General features: G+C 33.8%; 1 protein-coding gene and 1 long non-coding RNA gene across 7 annotated transcripts in view; both read left to right on the top strand.

Moving 5' to 3' along the window:
- Positions 1-22484, top strand: part of trio (trio Rho guanine nucleotide exchange factor) — a 502261-nt gene that overhangs the window by 325582 nt on the left and 154195 nt on the right. The window lies entirely within an intron of this gene.
- Positions 3339-4154, top strand: LOC148308902 (uncharacterized). The gene is made up of 2 exons (XR_015837628.1): positions 3339-3685; positions 3978-4154. It is a non-coding gene; the product is annotated as an uncharacterized LOC148308902 (long non-coding RNA).

Consider the following 22484-nt stretch of genomic DNA (forward strand, 5'->3'; position numbering starts at 1 on the left):
TGTACGGTATCCCGAGAAAAACCCTTCTCGGTTCTTCGTTGACTATTTCACTACTACTGCAATACTTCGCGAATACTTTGTTTCCTGCAACAGTGTATACGTATGTGTGTATATATATATTATATATATATATATATATATATATATATATATATATATATATATATATATATATATATATATATATATATATATATATATATATATATATAAATATATATAAAAATATATATAAAATTGCCAATTATTATTTTTTATTAATTTATTTGTTATCCATTCCACCTTAAAAACAATTTTTTTTAATCTTCTCAATTATCTATCTCTACTTCAGCCTTGCATGGCTTTCTAACATCTTCATCTTTAATTCTGTTATACAATGATTTTTCTACACCTTCGTCTGTAAGAGCGCATTCCGTCACAAAGCTTGCAATATTCATTTTTTTATCTTTTCAATTTACTCTTGTTGAGCCTTGCATTCCTTTCTAACATCTTCATTTTAAATTCTGTCACACAACGATTTCCACTCGTTTGTCTGAATAAATTTCCTTCGTCTGAACAATTTATATCGTGAACTTGAAAGCAAAATCCATTAAAAATACGTATTGCAGACGCAAATGTCAATATTGAAACACAATGCTGTTACAATTGAGGCCGGCTTTCTTTTATAAATCTCTTAAATGTCCATTCAATTATTCTCGTTCGCATTCTGAATAAACAGGGTGCACTGCTGCAAAGTAAAAGTGGAATTAGTAATAAGTATTGTTTTCTCAAGTTATTGGTTGGCTTTTGTGACAAGTGTTGAACAAATAGCATTCACGTTTAGGTGGCAGGATTTCGCGAAGGGACCGCCTTTGGCCCTCGCTCTATTGTTTACTGGAACCGCAAAACGTGCCTTTGCGTTGAAATATTGCCGAAACGACTTACCAAGTAATTTCTTTCGTAAAACGGCAAATCTCATTTATTTATTTTTTAAATCCCGTCGGACGTGGAAAAGCTCCCTCTAGGTACGGGCGCCCTTGAGGCAACATTGACCGAAATGGCGCTCTATAAATTATCCAATTTCATATTTATCATTGTTTGTCGAAAAATCCATTTATTATTTTATAAAATCAGATTTATGATGAAATTTTCTATCACAACTTTTATATTCCTTTTTTATATATATTATACTTTACATTTTTTCTTCTTGGTCTAGGCGTTGTGGCCTGTTTTTAAGAGGGATTATAGCCTCCCGCGATGTTGATTCCAAGCAAAGCATCTGTTGCTGTCAATCCATACTTTACAACCTACTGTAATACATTCTCATTTAAGTCTACAACATTTTGAGTGTGTCCAAATACTTGTACACAAATCTGGATTATCTCCAATTTAAGGAGTTATTTTTCATATTATTATTATTTTATATATAGGTACAATATATATATATATATATATATATATATATATATATATATATATATATATATATATATATATATATATATATATATATATATATATATATATATATATATATATATATATATATATATATATATATATATATATATATATATATATATATATATATATATATATATATATTGTACCTATATATAAAATAATAATAATAAATATTTTTTTTGATATCGCATCAAACATGAAGAAGATTTTGTTCCATCTCACCAATAGATGTCTCTAGGAAGAACTAGTGATTCAAGAACAATTTTTCAAAATTGGTTCATATACTTATATAGAACTTCTAAGATTTGAGTAGTGTGGTTGTCAATAATGGGTAGAATTGGTGAATGTTACATGCTGTAAAGTGATCACTTAAACTAACCTTTGACGGTCTTCAGCCCCGTAAATGCCCAGACTTCCATATTCTTCTTCATCTTTGATGAGATATAAACAAATAATACTCATTTAAGTTTCACTTGGTAAATAACAATTTTTCTTAAAATCTATTGTGACATGTGTTTCAATTCATTCAACATTGTATTGTTTTTTAAATCAACTAAAAATGCTATACTTATGGTATATCTTTGACCATAATAGGCAAGGAGAATTTTCTAGGACAACTAATAAATATTGTTTAAAAAAACGATCAATTCAAAATTCAAAAGCAAACGTCATATTATAATAATTCCCTTCTCTCTCCACATTATTCACATTGATCGGTGCATTGGATACTGTTTTCAATTGATGCATTCTTGCCCTAAAAAAAACTTAAAATTAAAAATAACGTTTTAAAATTAATATTGTAATAATTATTATTGTTCTTAAAGTTATTGTTACAGTAATAATTAATGATTATTGGTGTTTTTCGGCACGATCAGATCCATCAGAACCTAAAATCTGGTGGTGTCAAAAGTCTGCGTATTCGGAGGGCATGTATGACTAAATATGTGGATGTGAAGGAAGCGAGGAGTGCATGTCAGGACAGAAGATTGTGGCGTTCCATCCTCTCTGTCTACACCTGCGGGGAACAACCTGATGATATATAAGTAGTACTAAGTTCTATCGTAGATATATTTTGGAAGTAGAAAAAATCAAATGATATGAACGATTTGATAGGAATAAAAATGCTTCATTTTCCTACTTTTTTAAGTTTAGATTTTTATAAATCTTAATCAACACAATGACAAAGCTGTATAGTATTTGAATTTCCGAAATAAGTTTTAAAATACTACCTCAAGGGTACTTTAAATATATAATATGGGGTATCGCTATTCTGACTGATGTGGATTTTTGAAATACGGGTGAAGGTGGAATTGGCGTAAATGCATCGCAAAACTTTACTTATTATGAACAACACTTTGTCATCAAGGAAACGCTATTGACAGTGTGTAAACTGTATTTTCTCGGGAGCGCATAGAGCAGTTTGAATATGGACTTATCAAGGATTCGCGCAAACTGCTTGCTAACTTTGTTACGGGTAAAGCTCCATATGTTATTGCATTACGCCGAGCTGGGTATGTGTGCAGCTTGAACCCCGGGTCGCCCGCGCCGCGCCCGCGCCGCGACGCCGCAAGGTGTGACAGTCGACGCTCCGTCTCCGCTCGTCAGCGAGAGTTATTCGCGACAGCCGCATTGTCGCGCCCCGCCCGAGGCTGCGGAAGGTCCCGGCGGTCCTCGGCGCCTGCGCGGCCCTGCCTCTAGTAATATAGAATATAACAACGGTCACCACGCCGTCGCAGTCACTGCTCGTAAGATAGTACTCTTGTTTTTATCTGCCGCCAAGCCAGGAATCCTTATCAGCCGTCTGATAACCTACCGCGGCCCACGTGCGCCGCGATTTCTTCGAAAATCAAGGCCATAGATATTTTTTTTGACATCGTGTTTCCGATAGTATTTTTCGCATTTCTTGTCCCTCTCATCGCCGAAGGCGTCAGATCTGTCTTGTCCGTTGTTCCACCTCCCGCGTTCTCCCGAGACTTTATTTACTTCGAGACGACCGTTGTTGTCGTCAACATACGTCATGTTCGACCTGTCGAAGCTGTCCATCTGCCGCCGCGTGACAGCGGCGGGGGCGATGCCGGATGACACCCTCGAGCCGGGGGAGGACCGGAAACCGCCTCGCCGGAAGATATCTCTGCCTTGGTTCAAGCAGAGTGGCTCTTCTAAGCCGGCTCTCTCGCGCCAGCACACCATCGACACTCCGTCCTCCTTCTTCCGGAGGAAGCGAGACCATGAATCCGTGCAGGTTGCCTTTCTTCTTTCTTTATCCGCTTCGAGTCATACCTGCAAAACCTGCACCTTTGGATCTCATCAATCAAACCCCCCATCTATGATCACTCGATAGAGACATCGTCTTTTTATTGTCATTTTATCGCGTCGTCCAAGCATCTTTTCAATTCTCGCTGGTTTTATAAATATCCAAGCAGTAATCTAATCGCGTTCTGCCGAGTCTCTTTATCAGATATACATTATCAACAATACTATAAGAATCGACACCTTACAAACGTTTTATAATCTGAATATATAATTCTTTCTAGTATTGCAGTACGCGGTTTCGTTCTGTACCTCTCCTATGGACGATCGTTACAGATGCTTGACAATAGAAGAAGCGACGTCGGTATGCTAGTCCCTATGCACCCATGCCATGCCACCTGCTTCCCGATGCTACATCATTGTAATAGCTACATTGTACTTAAGAACTCAGCATAGCACGTGTACCCACACCTTACCTAGCCTCACATAACATAACCTTACCTTACCCAACCTTACATAACCCAACCTAACCTAACATAACCTTACCGAATGTAACCAAAGTTCTGTAATTTGGCACCTACATTTACTCACAGCACATAATCATGTAACCAAATAAGTATTAGACATCCAGCAATTCCTATTCATTCATTATCATAATTATATACGCAATCTTCATGAAATATTTGCCTTTGTATAACTTTAAATTAGAATTAGTTGCTTTATCAGCTTCTGATTATAGTGCCATGTTATATTTATTACATTTCATTATCCCAATAAATATAGTATTTGAAAATTTTGCTTAATTTTTAGAATTAATGTATATACTCGTATATAAAGGTTCTCGAATATACTTCGATTCGACACAATTTTTTAATTATTATACCACTTCTAAGTAAATTCAATAAAATCATACACGTTTAACACACCGAAACACGAAATAATAATTGTATTTAATGTTTTCTACTGTGATTATTATGTAAATGTAAAAAAATATATAAATACGAAAAAAAACGCATATGTATTGAAAATAAATAAAAATGGTCGAATAAGAAATATTTGTTTTGATTTTTCGGTCCTAAATTCAAGCAAATTACCAACACACAAATCTGGAGACATCGGTCCTGTATCTATGGGGGAATAACGAGAGAAGAAAGGCGATGAATTATTCCCAGATCATCTTTCTCGTGAGCCATGGTTTTGTACCATATAAAGCATTCACAAAGCAAATAGCTTCGAGTAAGGGTAAATAATTTCCAACAAAATGAGCCGTTCATGAGGCAAAACAAAATACGAATATAATTAGGATCAACTCTTATTAGGGGGTTTCATCAAACAACATAATCAAGCAAAACCGACAGAAAATGAGCTGAAATTGGCCAATCAATGAGTCTTGAATTTCTGCTATGTAAGTATTTGATTACTTACAAAAAAAGGAATTTCAAAGGGGAATTCCATAATATGCCGGTACTTATATGATTAAAAACATGCCGTATATCGATCAGGTGTATCCTTACGAACACGATAACGCTGTATCAAAATGCTGGTACAAAAAGATAAAGAGCCCTCGTTGAATGCGGTTTCCATGACTCCGGTTTCGATATTGTACGGTTGATTAAGCAACTAATATATGGGAATAAACATATATAACATATACGATGACCTCCTATAATACGCCATTTACAACTCCAGTTTCGAATAGTTCGGTTGATTCACCAACTAATAACTGACTTGAAAATGTATATGAAGACCTGCTTTAATGCGCCTTCATAACTCCAGTTTCGAACAGTTTGGTTGATTCACCAACTAATAACTGAACCTGCAAATGTATACGAAGACCTGCTTTAATGCGCCTTCTTAACCCCAGTTTCAAACAGTTCGGTTGATTCACCAACTAATAACTGATCTTGCAAATGTACACGAAGACCTACTTTAATGCGGCTTCTATAACTCCAGTTTCGAACAGTTCGGTTGATTCACCAACTAATAACTGGACTTGAAAATGTTACGAAGATCTGCTTTAGTGCGGCTTCTATAACTTTAGTTACGCTAAAATTCGATTGAGTCACCAACCAATAAGTGGACTTGAAAATATATACAAAGATTTCGTTTGATGGGGCTTCTATAACTCCAGTTGAGTACGGTTGATTCACCAGCCGGAAACTTATTTCTAAACAGCACCGGTAGACAATGCCCCGGTCAAAGTTTATTTTCAAATGATTTTTTTTACTGAATCAGAAGGCCATTGAAAAATTTAATAACTGCTTTTTCGCAAATCGTCGAGTGTAAAACGGGAAAAACAGTCAGAAAATAAGATTTGGAATAGGTGCTTTCTATGAAATGTTATTGAATGGAAACTCGAAGTACTGTCGATAAAATATTGCAAAAAATGAGGAAGATACTAAACACAATTAAGAAACAAATTAGAAAACACACACTTGATTTCAATGTCCATCATTCGCGAAAGCAGAATATAGCAGAAACACTGGGCTGCTTAATGGAGTATCGAATTTTATTTTAGCAGAACTGTTCATATCAGTCATATTCCCAAAGCTGGGTGCAAAATGGCTCCTGGAGTAACCATTGGTAACACATTAGAATTCAATTTCAAAGTCAAGGCAAGGGCAGATACTTCTAGACCTAAATCTCGACTTCGAACCTCTGAGATGAGAACTCTCTGACCTACAACCGGAAACACGTTGCGGGACCGCGTAAGAAAAACTGATATCCGGAGCACGTTTAAGACGGAAGATATCGTTAGGCGCGGATGGCAATGAAGGCGAATCAAACAGATTATCAGAAAACAGACTTCCATGTATCGCCCTTCAAGGAAACCCTGAAGGACGTAGATCCCGAATGGAAAGATAGCTGAATGTTGATATCCCGGGAGGAACAAGCGGCGGTACAGACAGATAGATCTCCAGGATCTATATAAAGATGAAGAAGAAGTCCCCCATCATGGTCTCTCATAATCGGTTAAATAAAAGTAGCTTCGCAATGAAATGCTGTCCATTTAATATTCTCCAAAAGAAAATTCGTACATAGGGTGGTTGTCATGCTATACGAGCTACAAAGGTTGTTCGATGGACTCATATTCCGGATTCTGCTTCATTTGTGGCCGATAATATAGTTTATCGTTCCTCATCAATTCCATCTTTATTCGGTCACACTAATAGGGTCTTCGATTCTGCAATGCTTTTATGATGACGGTCCGATTACATATTTTTCGCCCCATTTTCCTTGGTATTACGCCCGAAATATTCCTTAGTATTTGACTATAATTTAGTGCTTTTGATCTCCGACTACGTTTCTGGGTTTAAATCAGAGCTCTGCTAAAGCTGTTCTCTTATTCGATGGTGTCGGTAACGACGAAACCCGGTCACTTGTCAAATAAAACAAAAATGAAAATACAAACTTTATACTGATTTTATTATATCAAATGCAGATCCATCGAGAAATGATAGTGCAAAATTCATATGCAATGTAATAGAAAGAGACGTCTATAAAAAACGATCGCGAACATAACTTAGTAACCATCATGCAACTTCACCGCAGGGGTAGGCATAGAGAATAGAACACCACACCACTCTGTATTTGCAATCATTAAATGCCTCTTCCACAGTCGTGCATCTCCTCATACATATAAATATATATATAAATTGTTAAAGCGTTCTCTCCTCACTTATTCGTTCCACATGTCCAAACCATATCAACACACCTTTCTTAATTTTATCGATAATGCTTTTCTCAGCTTTGCATTCTTTTCTTATTTCACCATTCGAACATCGTTTTGCCACACATTCGTCTGAGGGATCGCATTTTGACTTCATTCCGTCTACTTTCATCCTTCTTTTGCCGTCTCCACGGTTTCACCAGGACTTCGTTGTGTACGTTGCGAACATAATAATCATTATATTCCAAGATGAATTTAATAAAACTCAATGTTACTTTGCTTAATTATCTACTTTTTCAATTAACGTTTTGTTCTAATTATTCCCATGTTTAACCCTCATCCGGTCTAATGACGTAAATAGTATTGTTTTAATATTTTCCTTCATCAAAATGTTAATGTTTTCCTAATTCCGATTTCATCTTCAGTTCGCGCGTACTAATTAAAACACACATTATTCATGGTTAGAAAACGGGCAAGTTTAGGCTTCCTGAATTACAATTTGTCACAGACTCGAGTAATCAATCCGTTTGAAGTGTTTCATTATTTACACAATTTCTCTTGCCCATAAATTACTTATCATATCAGAAAAATATTTTTAAAAAACATTGTTATTCTTACATTTTTCATATTTCAAACGTTATGATACATGTTCGAATGGTGATATAGGGAAAGAATACAAGGCTGAGATAAGCATTATAGATACAATTAGTTAAGGTTTGTTGAGATGATTAGGTTATATGAATCGAATGAGTAAAGAACGGATAGTTTAAAAAAAAATGAGGCAAATGTGGTAGGTAATAGAAGCAGAGAAATATCGTGGAAAACTTGGCACTATCAAGTATTTTTAAGCGGTCAGGTCAGGAGTCGAAATTATTGGCGTGTATGTATGAGAAGATGTATGAATATGGAAAGGATAAAGATTGTGTGCAGTCAGATTAGTGTGGCGTTCTATAGTAGGGAAACGGCGTGATGGGTATTTAGTTTTTAATATGAATAATTTCACAATGCTTCCATGAATCAAAAATGCAGTAAAAAACATAGAAAATACTAAATGATAGTAGCTATCAAGAAGCACGCCGTCCGCCATGACCAATGTTTAGTATTGTGTGCGTTGCGGTTTCAGCGCGGTAAAAGAAGTTGAATTTTTAAACGTGTCATCTGTTACATTTTTATTTATGTAGATAAAATTCACATGTATTTATTTTATCCTCTCCACTGGGATTTGTACCCGGGACTTTCAGAACGGTAGCCGAGCGTGCTGACCATTACGAGGCGGACATACGGACATATACGACTAAAGTATATTAATTGTACTTTGAAGAAAAAGATTATTGTATTTGAATATAAATTGCTTATTAAGTTTTCCCGAATACACATTACTTTTTCTAAGTATTCAACGTCTTTGGCAGGAATGGCGAACCTATGGCACGCGTACCATATACGAATGAAGAGAAAAAAAAGTGATTATACAGACCAAAAAATTAGAAGTTATTTACAAAATTCAAATTAAAAATATTTTGCTATTAATAATTACTTGAAGTCTGAAGTCACAAATATTTGATGCACTTTTTATCCATGGCATGTGGCACTAGACATATATTTAAAAAAAAAATTGGCACTCAGACTCAAAAAGGTTTGCCATCCCTGGTTTATGGTATACCGCGGATATCTGCTTAAAAGTTTAACAATTTTCTTTTATAACGATATCGTTATCCATTTTTATTACTAAATTTTGTGCTAACAAGTGGAATTAATTTTGGGCGAATTATTTATAAAGTAAAAAACGTAATATGAAAACTTGGCGTGATCAAGTATATCAATTACTTGTGAGTCAGGTTAGGAGTCGGAGTTATAAAAAAATCTATAGAACAACAATGCAATCGAAAACATTGAAATTCGTAACAGCTGTCAAGAAACACGCCGTCCGCCACAAGCAATGTTTAGTATTGGATGAGTTTCTATTTCGTTCAACAGATGGCACTGCCATTGTGGTGAAAATTTTGTTTTAAAAAAACATGTTTTTACTTGAGAATCACTTCAGGAGATTAAAGATTTTGAACAATATTTTTTTTTATGTGTTTTTCGTCGATACTTTGTGGCACATTTTATAAACTTTCTAAAATAAAACAACTTTGCTTTTAACCTTTTTTATTGGCACTTTTTTCTTCAACCGGTTTCGACAAGAACCTTGTCATCATCAGGATTTATTATGTACATTTAAACCCTGATGATGACAAGGTTTTTGTCGAAACCGGCTGGAGAAAAACTGTACAAATGTTTATTTTATAAAAAATCATTTTTTTGGTATTGTTGTAAAGATATGGAGATATAATATGCGCGTATTCGAATGAAACGTTGCGTCGAAATTTCAAAGCAATCATCGAATAACTGAAGTAGATTTAATACTGTCAACGAACTAACATTTGCATTTTTATTCGTATAGATAAAATCTCTATGCATTTCTCCGCCAACTATGCAACTTAACATATTTTTACTATTCATTTTAACAAAAGTTGACATAACATATACATACCATTTCTCCCTACCCAATCCACTTTGAGCACAAACGTTTTAATGAACAGAATCCAGATATGAACGCATACTTTTGTGCAGAATTCTATTGAATGTATGAATTGAAATCGAATGACGTTTTCGAGAGGTGAATTGAATTTGTGGAATGAAAATGGTTAAGGCAGGGCCGGTGCAGGTAGGTACTAGGTAAGTAGTGATGGGCCGAGTACCTGGTTAATACTCGGCGTTTCTTTTATTACTCATACTCGGCTGAATAACTCGGTTTAAACGACGAGTATACTCGGTTTAACTGAAGTAGAATAATATTTTGGGAATTACAATGAAAACAGGAGGATTAAAAGGTTGCGTTTATTAAAATTAAATTTTAACAAATAATATTTAAAATTAAGCAAAGAAAAGTTGTGATGTAGGAATACAAGACTCTCCGCACGTTCTGGTAACAGCCTGTTCCCTTTTTCTTCATATACGTTACCTGCTTCTAAAAATTAACTCTCCCAAACACAGTCCTTGCAGGTGCTAAATCACGTGTTAAATCTCTGGATATCTTGTTTTATGTCTTGCCCACCACTCGAAAGGACTCTTATCTTTTGACAACAATCCTTCGTTTACATATCGATCCAATTCTAGAGCGATGGTACTTTTTAGGATCGTCGTGCTCCGGTGGCTGGGTAGAAGCAAGTCCTTCGAAGCAATTCCAAAATGATGCATGAGCATCTTGTGATTGTCTTAATTGGTTAAGGTTAGAATTGGATTCGTTTTCTTCACTGCTGCTGGCACTCTCTGTAACGTCGCTTCTTTCAATGGATTCTAAAAATATGATATTCCAGATCGATTCGCATTTCTCTGGATTAAAAAATCGCATTCTGAATCTGGGTTCCAATAAAGTAGCCAAACGCACTTGATTGATTGAACCGAGTTGTTCGGCCGAGTACTCGGTATGGCAAACATCAAACCGAGTAAAACTCGTACTCGGTAGCTCGGTAAAACTTGTACTCGGCGCATCTCTATAGTTAAGCAATCGCCAAGTGGGGGGGGTGTGTCTTTCCGTCAGTACATGATATTAAATACCTGGCCCTGGGGTGAATGCTCCTTTTCAACGACAACAATGAATACCAAAGCGGTAACATAATATAAGTCATCCATTTATTTGAAGATTTATATGTACGTTCATGAAAATTGTCTCACTGTCTCGCCTGGATTGCTGAAACGTATATGTTTCGTAGTTCCAAGGCGAATCACCAGGGCAACTGATACATTAGCGCTTCCCACGAGTGGAACAAACTCTTTTTTTAAAATGTTTTTTGCAGATACTTCGCCGTAGGTACATTTAATAAAACTTTGTTTTTAACCAATTTTATTTTTTATAGTTTTTTCCAACCGGTTTTGACAAGCACCTTGTCATCTGCAGGGATGATATGTACTCCACGTATTTATCCCTGATGATGACAAGATGCTTGTCGAGACCGGTTGGAGAAAAGTACCCAAAATAAAAGTGATTAAAAGCATAGTTTTAGTTTTAATTTATATTATAATGAACAAAATTTAAACAAATTTCCTTTATTTATCGTTCATCAAAATTGGTAAAAGATGAATATGAGGATTTTGATATATTCAGCTCGACATTATCAGCGCTGAGATCATTTTACATTGTCAGTCGAAATTGATGTCGTGGTGTGTCTCTCAATACGTACAATTTGTCTTACTGGATAATGGGGGTGGGTAGATCTGAAATAGATCTCATAATGTCACATTTGATTGCATGACATAAACAAAAATTTTCATATAATTGCATATATAAGTCTTGTAAAATGTCCCCTCTGCATGGGAAAACTTAGTAAGAGCATATTATTTGTAATTATGTGTATGATGAATAATATTTTTTTTTCTAAATAAACAGACATACAAATACCCCAGTCCTTTGTCTAGGCATTCCCTTGATCTTACATGTGCTTTTTACGTTGAAACATCAGATGTTTTTGTATGTTACGCTTGTCATATAAGGGGATTTGTGGCATTTTCAATTTTCACGCTTTCATTTTATCGACATTGAGATATTGGTTTGACACTTCTGTTTCTTTTAGCTATATCCCTCTTAACCGGTTAACTGCCGGCAGGTACATGTATGGCGGTACCCAGCACGCCGCGAATTTTACGACAAAAATTAAACCTTCTAAACATATTGTTATTAAAAGTGTATTAACGTTTATTTATAAAACTTGCCAAATAAATGAAGAGCGCGCCAGTCGTTCAGTCATTTATCCATAATCATAAAATTAATTGTTCATGGTGCAGGGTTGTTACAAAATTTGTCATAGAAAATATGAAAACTTAATTATATGTCAAAAGTAATTGTTTATGTTAGTTTAATATTAAAAGTATACACACACACACTTTGATTTAAAAAAATTAAAAATCATCAGAATCGACACTAAAATCACTGTCATCAGATTCGGCAGTGATGGCAACTCGGGGATTATTGGACAACCCTGAGCGCCATTAGTTGTTTCGATGACAAAGCTCTCTTTAATTTACGTTTAAAGTGGTAAAAACTAATTATGTTTCAATTCTAAGTATGCAACGATATTCTCAATAGATGTCACTATGCGTTCAACATATTTGTACATTTTAAATAATTGATTTTCTTTACAAAAAGCCCATTTCAAACGGCGCGTCTTAGGACGTAATTTTTGTATGAGCGACGCTCCGATCACAGAAAATTATGCGTCTTAAGACGCTCTTGGCAGTTAACCGGTTAACAATGTTTTTAATGGGTCGAAATGATTGAGAGCACACTTGTACCGAATTTACGTGTATTCCTCGTGGGATTGTTATGAAAAATTGCAATGGGTGTCTCGCAGAGATACACCATTTATGGGGATGGTTCACGTTTTGATAATTTTTTGAAGGTTGTATGTTTAACACCCTCCAATTCGTGCCATCTAGCGAGACTCTTGTGATGTAATCAAACTTATTATTGATGTCAAATCACAATGTATTAAAATTTACAAATAAATATGTATTTATTTCCATTTTACGTTACATTGAAGATAAAACTTCCCATACATATGACTAAATATATATTAATAATTAAAAAATGTATACTACCATAGTGCTAGAGCCCTCTATCAAAAACTAATAGCGAATGCATATTTTTAACTAGATTTTGGCACTATGTCTTTTTTATACAATGTTTTTGTCACTTTGTCAAAAATTAGCAGAACTTAAGAATACGGAAATATTTTATTACTTTTATGTATATTTTATTACTTGAAACCGTTCTACGTAAACACGTGTTCACTCTTCTTCTTCTAACCCTTATCCGCACCGGTGCATAGGGCACTGTATCGTATTGACGCAATATTATCTTGATCGTTTTATACATGGAGGCAAGGTGATCATTCCTGCGCTTCAGGGACCAGTCCAGGCTAAATTTGAATTTACTCTTATATTGAATAAATATTAGAGTGTAAATTCACTAATTTTTTTTTCACTCCTCCCCCTGGGAATCAAACCTGGGACCTTCAGCGCGGTAGCTAAATACGCTAACCATTACACCACAGAGGCGGAATTTAGGTGTTCACTCTTATTAAATTAAATACTGCCAAGAAATAATGTTAATATTTTTCAAAATGTTTTTTTTTCTAACGCAGTCTATTTGGTTGTACAGACCAAAACCGGGAACCTCTTTAATGCCTTCCATTTGGCCCGGGATCGGGAGGAATGGAGGTAGATCCCGAATCGTGAAATCTCGGGACATCCCAGGAGACGAGGAAAAAGAAGATTTCCTCACGTGCCTTGTATTTTATCTACCATACGCGATCTTCTTTTGTACATCTTTTTCGGGGAAAATCTATTGCGCAAATAAAGAACTGGATTAGTATTTTTTGCCCGTTCAGCATTTCTGTTTCCATTCGGCTCACAGCCACACAGATAAATGACGTAAGCCAAGATGCGAGATGCGGAGATCTCAACTTAGCGCTAAGTTTCAATGTGACTTTCTTTGAGAACTCTAAATCAATATTAAGAACCGAAAATAAGTAATCTTACTCCTTGCTTGCGTCGTAATACTATCGTCTATCTTTTATCTAATAAATGATTTTAAATTAACTTATCAAATATTCCTATGAAAGCTTCCCTGGCAGTACACATTAGGGTTGGCACCGAGATCTGGTGCCAACCCTAATGTAATATTCAACGGAATTTCACCAACAGATTCGGCAGTCATAATATCTATCTATTTTAAATTTAAGATTTTCTTGGTAAATTTTTAATTATTGCCATTTATAAAGAATATGGATGCCTGGGAACCTTGTAAAAAGGTTATACGACATGTATACCCAAACTTTCATATTCTTATTAAATTAATGTTTTTCTTAGTAATTACCACTATTTCTTAAAATCTACTGTGACACGTGTTTCGATGCATTCTGCATCATTTTCAAACACCGTATGTGAAGCTAATTCTAAATTTCAGAGTTGGGTCTTTGGGACGTTGAAGGTTGAAGAGGGGTGGGTAGAAGCTGTTTCTTATTTTTATTTATTTATAAACACGTGTCACAGTAGATTTAAGGAAATAGTGGTATTTACTAAGGAAAACAATAATTAAAAATGGATTGATTTTACCACAAAGTGACTGCCGAATCAATTAATAAAATTCCATATTCTTCTATATTGAGATATCAAAATGTATAAATAACTACCTAAGTAGAGAAACCCATATTTGTGAACAAGGATTAAGACATTTAAAATATTGTAAAAATCGCAATCCTTAACACAGTACGTACCATCACCATGCTTAAGGCCAAAAAAATACTTTAACTTCAGTATTTTTACAACATTTTGAGTGTGTCCAAATACTTGTTCACAAAATCTGGATTATCTCCAATTACAGGAGTTATTTTCATATTATTTTACATCATTATTATTATTATTTTGCTTCTTTACATCTCACCAATAGATGTCTCTAGTGATTCAAGAACAAGGTTTCTAAATTGGTTCATATATATAGAATCTCCAAGAATTTGAGTAGTGTGGTTGTCAATAATGGGTAGAATTGGTGAATGTTACACGTGTGTAAAGTGATCACTTAAACCTGCCTATGATGGTCGTCAGCCCCGTAAATGCCCAGACTTCCATATTCTTCTTCATCTTTGATGAAATTTCAGTATTTTTAAGATTTTTTTTCATTATCTTAAAATTCCCGGGCATAAGTAATATTGACGTAAATTTGTTTATATTGTACAAGTAGATACCCAAATACCCAACATCTACCTCCTTTTTTTGGTTTCCCAAATGAATGTTATGTTCGTGAAGCGTTCCGAAAAATGTATCGGATATCCTTAACTTACATTCGGATTTAAATATACCAAAATATACGCTTTCCATGTAATGTAGCTGAATGACATGAAAGACATGGTATTATTTTCTTGTTTGATTTTTAAAATATTATATCTCGGTTCTTTGTGAAAAAAAATGGTTGCGCGAAATTATGAAATGTAAAAATGTTTTTTTTACATGCAAAAGAAGATAATTACGAACCTCCTTATTAGTTAAATAATTTACTTTCTTACTTTGTGTGTATTTATTTGAAAGATGTAAATATTTTCCTTATTCCTGTGTAGCCAAAATGTCGTTTTCTCCTTTGTATTTTAGTATATCTCATGTGAAAGGAAGCATTAATTTCAATTACTCGATTATTAATTAGAATTATTAGTAAGATCGCTTAAGGGGCTGTTAATAAATCATAATATAACATTAAATGTCTTACAAATCGAAATTGATTCGAAGCCCTCCATTTAATTGCATATATGTAGACTACAATAATCAAAATATTCAACAACCTATTCAATATCAATTACGAATCTAAGTTTATCGATTTAATAATCTGTTTCTGAACCTTGTTTTTGGTTAAATTTCTCAATACGTACGAGTATAGTATCATATTTTGCATACATATGTTATAATGTATAAAATTATATCAAAGTAATAGTTTTAAAAGACGACATGTCAACCAAAGAATTATATCATTTCACATTGTCTTCAAACCTTTATCTGCACCCCAATGGTGCATAGGGCACTGCATCATACTAACGCAGTGTTACCTTTATCGTTAATATATTAAGGAAAGGTGGTCAGCCCTCCGCTTTATGTACCAGTCCAGGGTACTATTGAATAAATAAGAGTAAAAGAAAACACTTATATTTATTTGAACCCCACCCTGGGAATCGAACCCGGGACCTCCAGAACGGCAGCCGAGGGTGCTGACCATTACACTACGTAGTCGTACCAGAATTATACAATAGGGAAATATATTTAGAAAAAAAATCTTAAAAATTGAGATTGAGAGAGAAGAATACGATAATTCAATATTTTTCAATATTTACTTTGTCATTGATTAGTCTTCCAATTGATAATACTGATATTAATGGTTTGTGATAACCAAATTATATGATATATATCCGTGATTCGATGGGTATGTTGAAATATACGATTTTTCAATATTACGTTACCACGTTATACTTTACCGTCAAAGTCCTTTAAAAACGTACTTTTTACACATACACTGTTAACGCGGTTTTCCAGCCAAACAAATCTACTTTCATATTTCCCCTCTTACGTCAGTAAAATTTATTTTATCAGTATGTCAAGCGCTCCGGCACGTCTGTCTCGTACCTCAATATTATGAGAAGATACGAGGCAAGCGCCAAAAGTTTCAGACGTATGGGTTTTAAGGACATATTCATCTAGATTCTTTGTGAAAAAAAAACTAACCAGGGTATCCAAAGCATTCTTCGATGCCTTCAGCTCACATTCATTCACGCTACTTTCTTGAAGACACTAAAGGGAAAAGAAATATATTATAATAAAAAAAGAGTTAATACTAACATCAATGGTAGTTAAATAGATGATTACGTAATATCGTAATTAATCTATGTGATATGAACCATATGTCAGTGATTTAACCTTACAGCGGGCGCGTTGAGAAATTTTCTTGAGCGGGCACGCGTCATAAATTATGTCATTAAATAATGTCTTTCACCATCGTGTAAATTTATTTTTTCCAATTAAAAATTCTTCCATTGTTTTCTCCTCTCTTCAGTTGGTCTGACATGTTTTTACGTTAAAACCAACTAAAATAAATAAAAATACATTTAGCTTTAAAGGAAACGATTTAAATGAAAAATTAATAGGAAATTGAGTTTATATAAAATATATAAAATAAATAAAATACACTTAAAGGAGCGATTTTTAAATTTACGCTCAATGGAAATTTCCAAATTTCACTGAAAAACAAAAACTTCTTAGCACACTAGGTACGTCTGTAGTTTAGAGAGACACTGACCCTCGAATAGCTCGGAGCTGAATGCTTGCAATTAAGTGTTAAGGGTGGAGGAAGCGATAAGGTGCATTTGTTATAAATTTTATGACAACGCGCCCGCTGGAAGGTTGAGTAAGCTGGTTAAAAGCTGCTTCACCACTCGGTCGCTTTAGGCCGGAACTTTTGTTCCTCGCCTTGCATTTTATTCTACGTAAAGGCATAAATAGCATTTTGTCAGAAATTTGTCAACCTTCTTGTCTGGCTCTCCGGAGCTATAAAGGCTGTAATTTGATTTCTTACAAGAAATTATTCATTTCAAGGACAACAAAGGTGTTCCGTTACAGAATGATTATTTAATCATCCGTTCCTCCTTTCATCAAAACGTATGTAAGAATTTACCGCGTTTATCTCTTAAACAAGATCAATACGGTAGATTTTTCGTCAGATGTCAGACCAGTTAATTATTTATCTGTGTTGTCGAACATTTCATATATTTAAAAATGTTATAGTAAAACGGATTAAAGAGATCGTTGAATAGTCATCTAGAGCCCTTGAAGTAGTACTTTACGAAAATGGCCTTTTATAAATTTACCAAAATTATTATTTTTGTGTGCTCAAAATTTTCTTCACAAATGCTCGTTTTGTCCAATCGAGAATCATTATTATCAAGATTTTTATTTTTTATTTATACATCAATACAAATATCGAATATAATTTATATTTGAAGCAATAACTTTGTAATTTTCCATTTTATAATTAATGTTATACCGGTAGACATTATAATTATGTAATAATAAAATATTTATAGAGATTTTAAAACAAAGTTATATTTTAATTATAAATATGGGAATATTGAATAATCCGTAAAGCCCCTACTTTTAAAGGCAAATGGGATAGTAAGAAAAGTTAAATGTTAAAAATACATCACAAACACACCCAGACCAATTGAAAATACATATATCGTTCTTGGATTTATTTTGCGATTGCCGAAAACGAACCCCTTGACGCCAGTTTCGCAGTCGAGCGTCTACCCAACTACACTACGGCGCCTGTTTAGCTCTCTTTGCAATATAATGTGTGTGTCACTTATTTTTAATGTAATTAATCTGTAAAAGAAAACTTTATTTTTTTCCGCAATACATTGCATACTGAATGCATTAATAAAGTGTCATTTGTTTTTTTTAATCCGCTTGGTAGGGTCACATATGTGGGTCGTCATGTAACATAGTCCGTGGCTTATCGGTAGTCATTAGTCACGAGTGGTGACTCGATCGTCCTTCAGTATCATGTTTATATGATGTAATTATAGTTTTAAATAAATCGTAGGTACTTCTATCGTCATTTCCTGCCTCTTTTCGTATTTAGATTTCATCGTAAAAATATGTAAAAATCAATCAAACCAGCCCATGTGAGCTCTGTAAATACCAAGACGCTCATATTTTCATCTCGAGAAACTTCTTTATCCATGTTAAGACTTATCCTTGATCAGTATAATCTAGATTTGGACCGACCAAAATTTATATTATTTTTAAACACAAAAATAAGAACTGACTGTGAATAACGTGAATACACAAAATGATGTCTCCATAAATAAAGATTCCTTCATCAAATTATATGAAAAATAAAATTTACTAACTTACCATCACGCCGATTTATTTTTTTTTTGCTGAAATTTTCAGCTTTTCAATTTTCGTTTACCTTTTCATTACAAATAGAAAATGTTTGAACAGTACCATAATAAAATTTCTCTCATTTTCGTACATTCGGTTCTTCTTTTTGTTCCATTGCAAACTACCCCTTATGTAAATATATCTCTTAAAAAATAGTTTCGTAAAAATATGAGTATGATGTAGATAAATTGGCGCTTCCGAGTTTGTAGTATATTGTACGAATAAATGTATGTTTTTAATTTCTGCTCCGAGATTTTCTTTCGTCTTCTCCTCTATACTGTTTTCTTAAATATTACCCTGGACTGGTAACTGAAGCGTTAACCTGGTCACCTTGCCTTCATATAATTAACGATCAACGTAACATAGCATCAATTTGATGCAGAGCCCGATGCACCTTCAAGAGGGAAAAGGGTTAGAACAAAATATCGCTTAACTCAACTTATCGCCACACAAAAATAGAATGCTCAGTAAGTCGCTTAATTTAGCCAGATTTAGTATTAAATAGGATTTAGGTTTAGGATATGATACATTGAATTGTTTTTGGTTACATAACCGGAAATCTAAAATTCATATGGTGGGGAAGTTGCGGACAGTCAACAGAGAAAAATAACTCGACCGTGTTTTTACGGGTTTGAAATGATTTAAGGTTTAGTTAATTCGCTTATATATATATAAGTATATATATATATATATATATATATATATATATATATATATATATATATATATATATATATATATATATATATATATATATATATATATATATATATATATATATATATATATATATATTTAAGATATTCAGCTTAAGGTTGGTACGAGACATAAGTTTGGACCGTATTGAATGGTTGATGTATTTTTATTTTCCATGTACTGGTAGATCCCAATTTGAGAATAATGGATCATTATCAGACGGCAGGAACATCTAATTTAACATACTCAACCTATAATGGATTGTGTTAGACTCGTTTTGTGTTTATAACAGCCGATATAATCAATATTTTCATTAATTTTTTTCCTGTGGAAAATACGTTGTTATCGTAAGTTGGTAATGAATGACGTCACAGAAACTATGGACTTATTTTAATATTGGTTACATTGTTAAATTATTGGCGGCTCTATTTGTTGATGTCTATGGTCCACCCCCCCACCCCCCACTCCCCACATATTAGTATTACACAAATGGTAGCGTAGTGGTAAACGAACAATCCACACTGCTACTATTACAGCTCTATAAACCATAGACAATAAACCATATGACGTCATAAAACGTTCGATGACGGAAATTTGAGGATGGATGCGAACGCACGTTTATCGTTTTATGCAAATATCTAAAGTTTAAACCTTAATATCTCCCTTAGTTCTCTACAGATTTCAATAAGAATGTTATCGATAGTCTCGCGATTTTTCATATTAATTTATTAGCCAATAAACCAACATCGTGACAAAAATCTTTTCACAAATTGGAAATTCCGTCGTTTATTTCATTCGGATTTACATTGCGGTACTTTATAATTTAAGAGTTTTAAATTTATAAAAAACTAACTTACTAACCTCTACGCCGCTTTCCGCAGGGGTAGACAGAGGGAATAGAACGCCATACACGCTGTGTGATTATTTATTGTGATTTCGAATTTTTAATACAACGTAAATTAATAAATTACTTTTTCATTACCCGTTGTTAGCTTTTAATTGTCATTCCATATTATTATTTTATATTTCGCATATCTGATTCTCTGAGAAATCTGGATTCAGTCCGAGGAATTTATAATTTTCTTTTTAATATAATAAATTTGTATTGTGAACAAAAGCATTTTGGAATAGTTTATAAACAAATTAATTTATGCTTAAACCTTTGATTTATCATGGTATGCCATAAATATTAACTGCTCTCAAAGGCAAATAAACAATAAAGCAATAAAATTTATTAAATATTAACCCTTTGTGCTAGCGGAGTTTTGTTGTTTGCAAAGGCAATTGCGAAATCTGAAGATATCCCTTTAAATTTATTTAAAATTATTCTTACATGCCTTAAATAATTCCTCCTCCGAAACTTGAAAGGATGGATAATAATTGTGGAAATATTTGTATTTGTACTTCGAATTTGCGTTCGTTTTGTTTGTAGAATTCCACGAATTCTGCTGAAACTCCCTTAAAAAATACATTTTTTTGCGATATAGCTTGCATGATTACGATAACGTTTATTTCCTTACGATATAAGATATATTACCCATAAACACGCCCTTTCCACATTCATGCATCTCCTCATACATACCCACCGATTATTCTAACTCTTGAAATGACTACGCACAAGTATTTGAAATACTTGATCAACATTTTATTTTCATATTTTTCCTAAATATATGAGTGAACTATTTATTCGTAAGGTAACAAGTTTTTTAACACCGTGATCATAAGAATTACCGAACCGTGTATTTGATTTTCTTTTTGCTTGTAAAAGTATTCGTTTCTGCGGTCCTCCAACCTTATAAGTTATTGATTATAATAGTTTGTGGACAGCCCTGATGTAAATAATAATATTTATTTCTTTTGTTTTAGGTATGTCCACATTTATACGATGACTTTATGCAATCGGCACAGGGGGTAAGCTTTTATTTTGTCTTTGTTTAAAATAAACCGTGATTCTCTCACGATTTGTTGTCTGCGCGTTGTTTTAATGAATCGACTAAAACGTGGGTGGTTTCAATTTTCTTTTCATGAACCCCTTACAATTAATAATATTTGAAATCTTAATTTCGACACGTGTCTATTGTTCTATCTGATTTTTAAATGAGTTTTGTCCTTAATTTGTTTTACTGGACTTGATAATTTTAATAGTAGTTAGTACTTTGATTTTCGCGACCGGATTATCACGCTGTGTGCCGTTCCCACGTCTCTATGACGTTTTCTTACCACAGTCGAACGTTTTGTGTTTTTTCACGGGAAACGTTGATAAGCTCACTCGTTTTAGTTTTGAAGAGCGCTAACGCGCTTCCAGATACTTCTATCGAAAACCTACGGCACTAAAACTTTCAAATTGATGAAAAATGGTGTAATATAATACGTTTCGCTCGCGTTGGCACAAGTCAGGATAAAGACTTTTTCACGAAATAACACGTCAATTCGTATATTTTGACAGTTAATATTAGGTATTTTTTTCTTTCCTTAGTAAGCTTATATTACAACTAATACAAAGTATTATTTACATCATATATGTATATACATGTATATTTAAATCTTCTTACAGTAAACAAAATATTTGTTTTAAATTTCTTTCAGACTCTTTTCATTCTTCTTACATTCAGGCATCTCATCATACATTTTTAAACCCTTTTAAACAATTTAATTTAATTATAATAAAAGTTAAGTCGAGCAGTAGGAAAGTGATTGCGGAAGAGATAATTCGTTAATCATAAAGGGTTGTGTGTATGATTTCTCATTGGAAATCGCGTTATGTATAGCGAAGGCAACTGCGTTCACTTTAATTCTTTGGACACACAGGTCTTGATGGCTGGTAATTTACTAAGACTTCATATAGTCTACTTTCATCCTTCTTTGGTTAACATTTCACTTTCATAAATCAGGGTTGAAACCAGGA

This window comes from Brachycentrus maculatus, unplaced genomic scaffold (assembly GCF_059751285.1).
Source record: "Brachycentrus maculatus isolate JH-2025_06_01 unplaced genomic scaffold, ASM5975128v1 h1tg000144l, whole genome shotgun sequence".
NCBI lineage: Eukaryota > Metazoa > Arthropoda > Insecta > Trichoptera > Brachycentridae > Brachycentrus > Brachycentrus maculatus.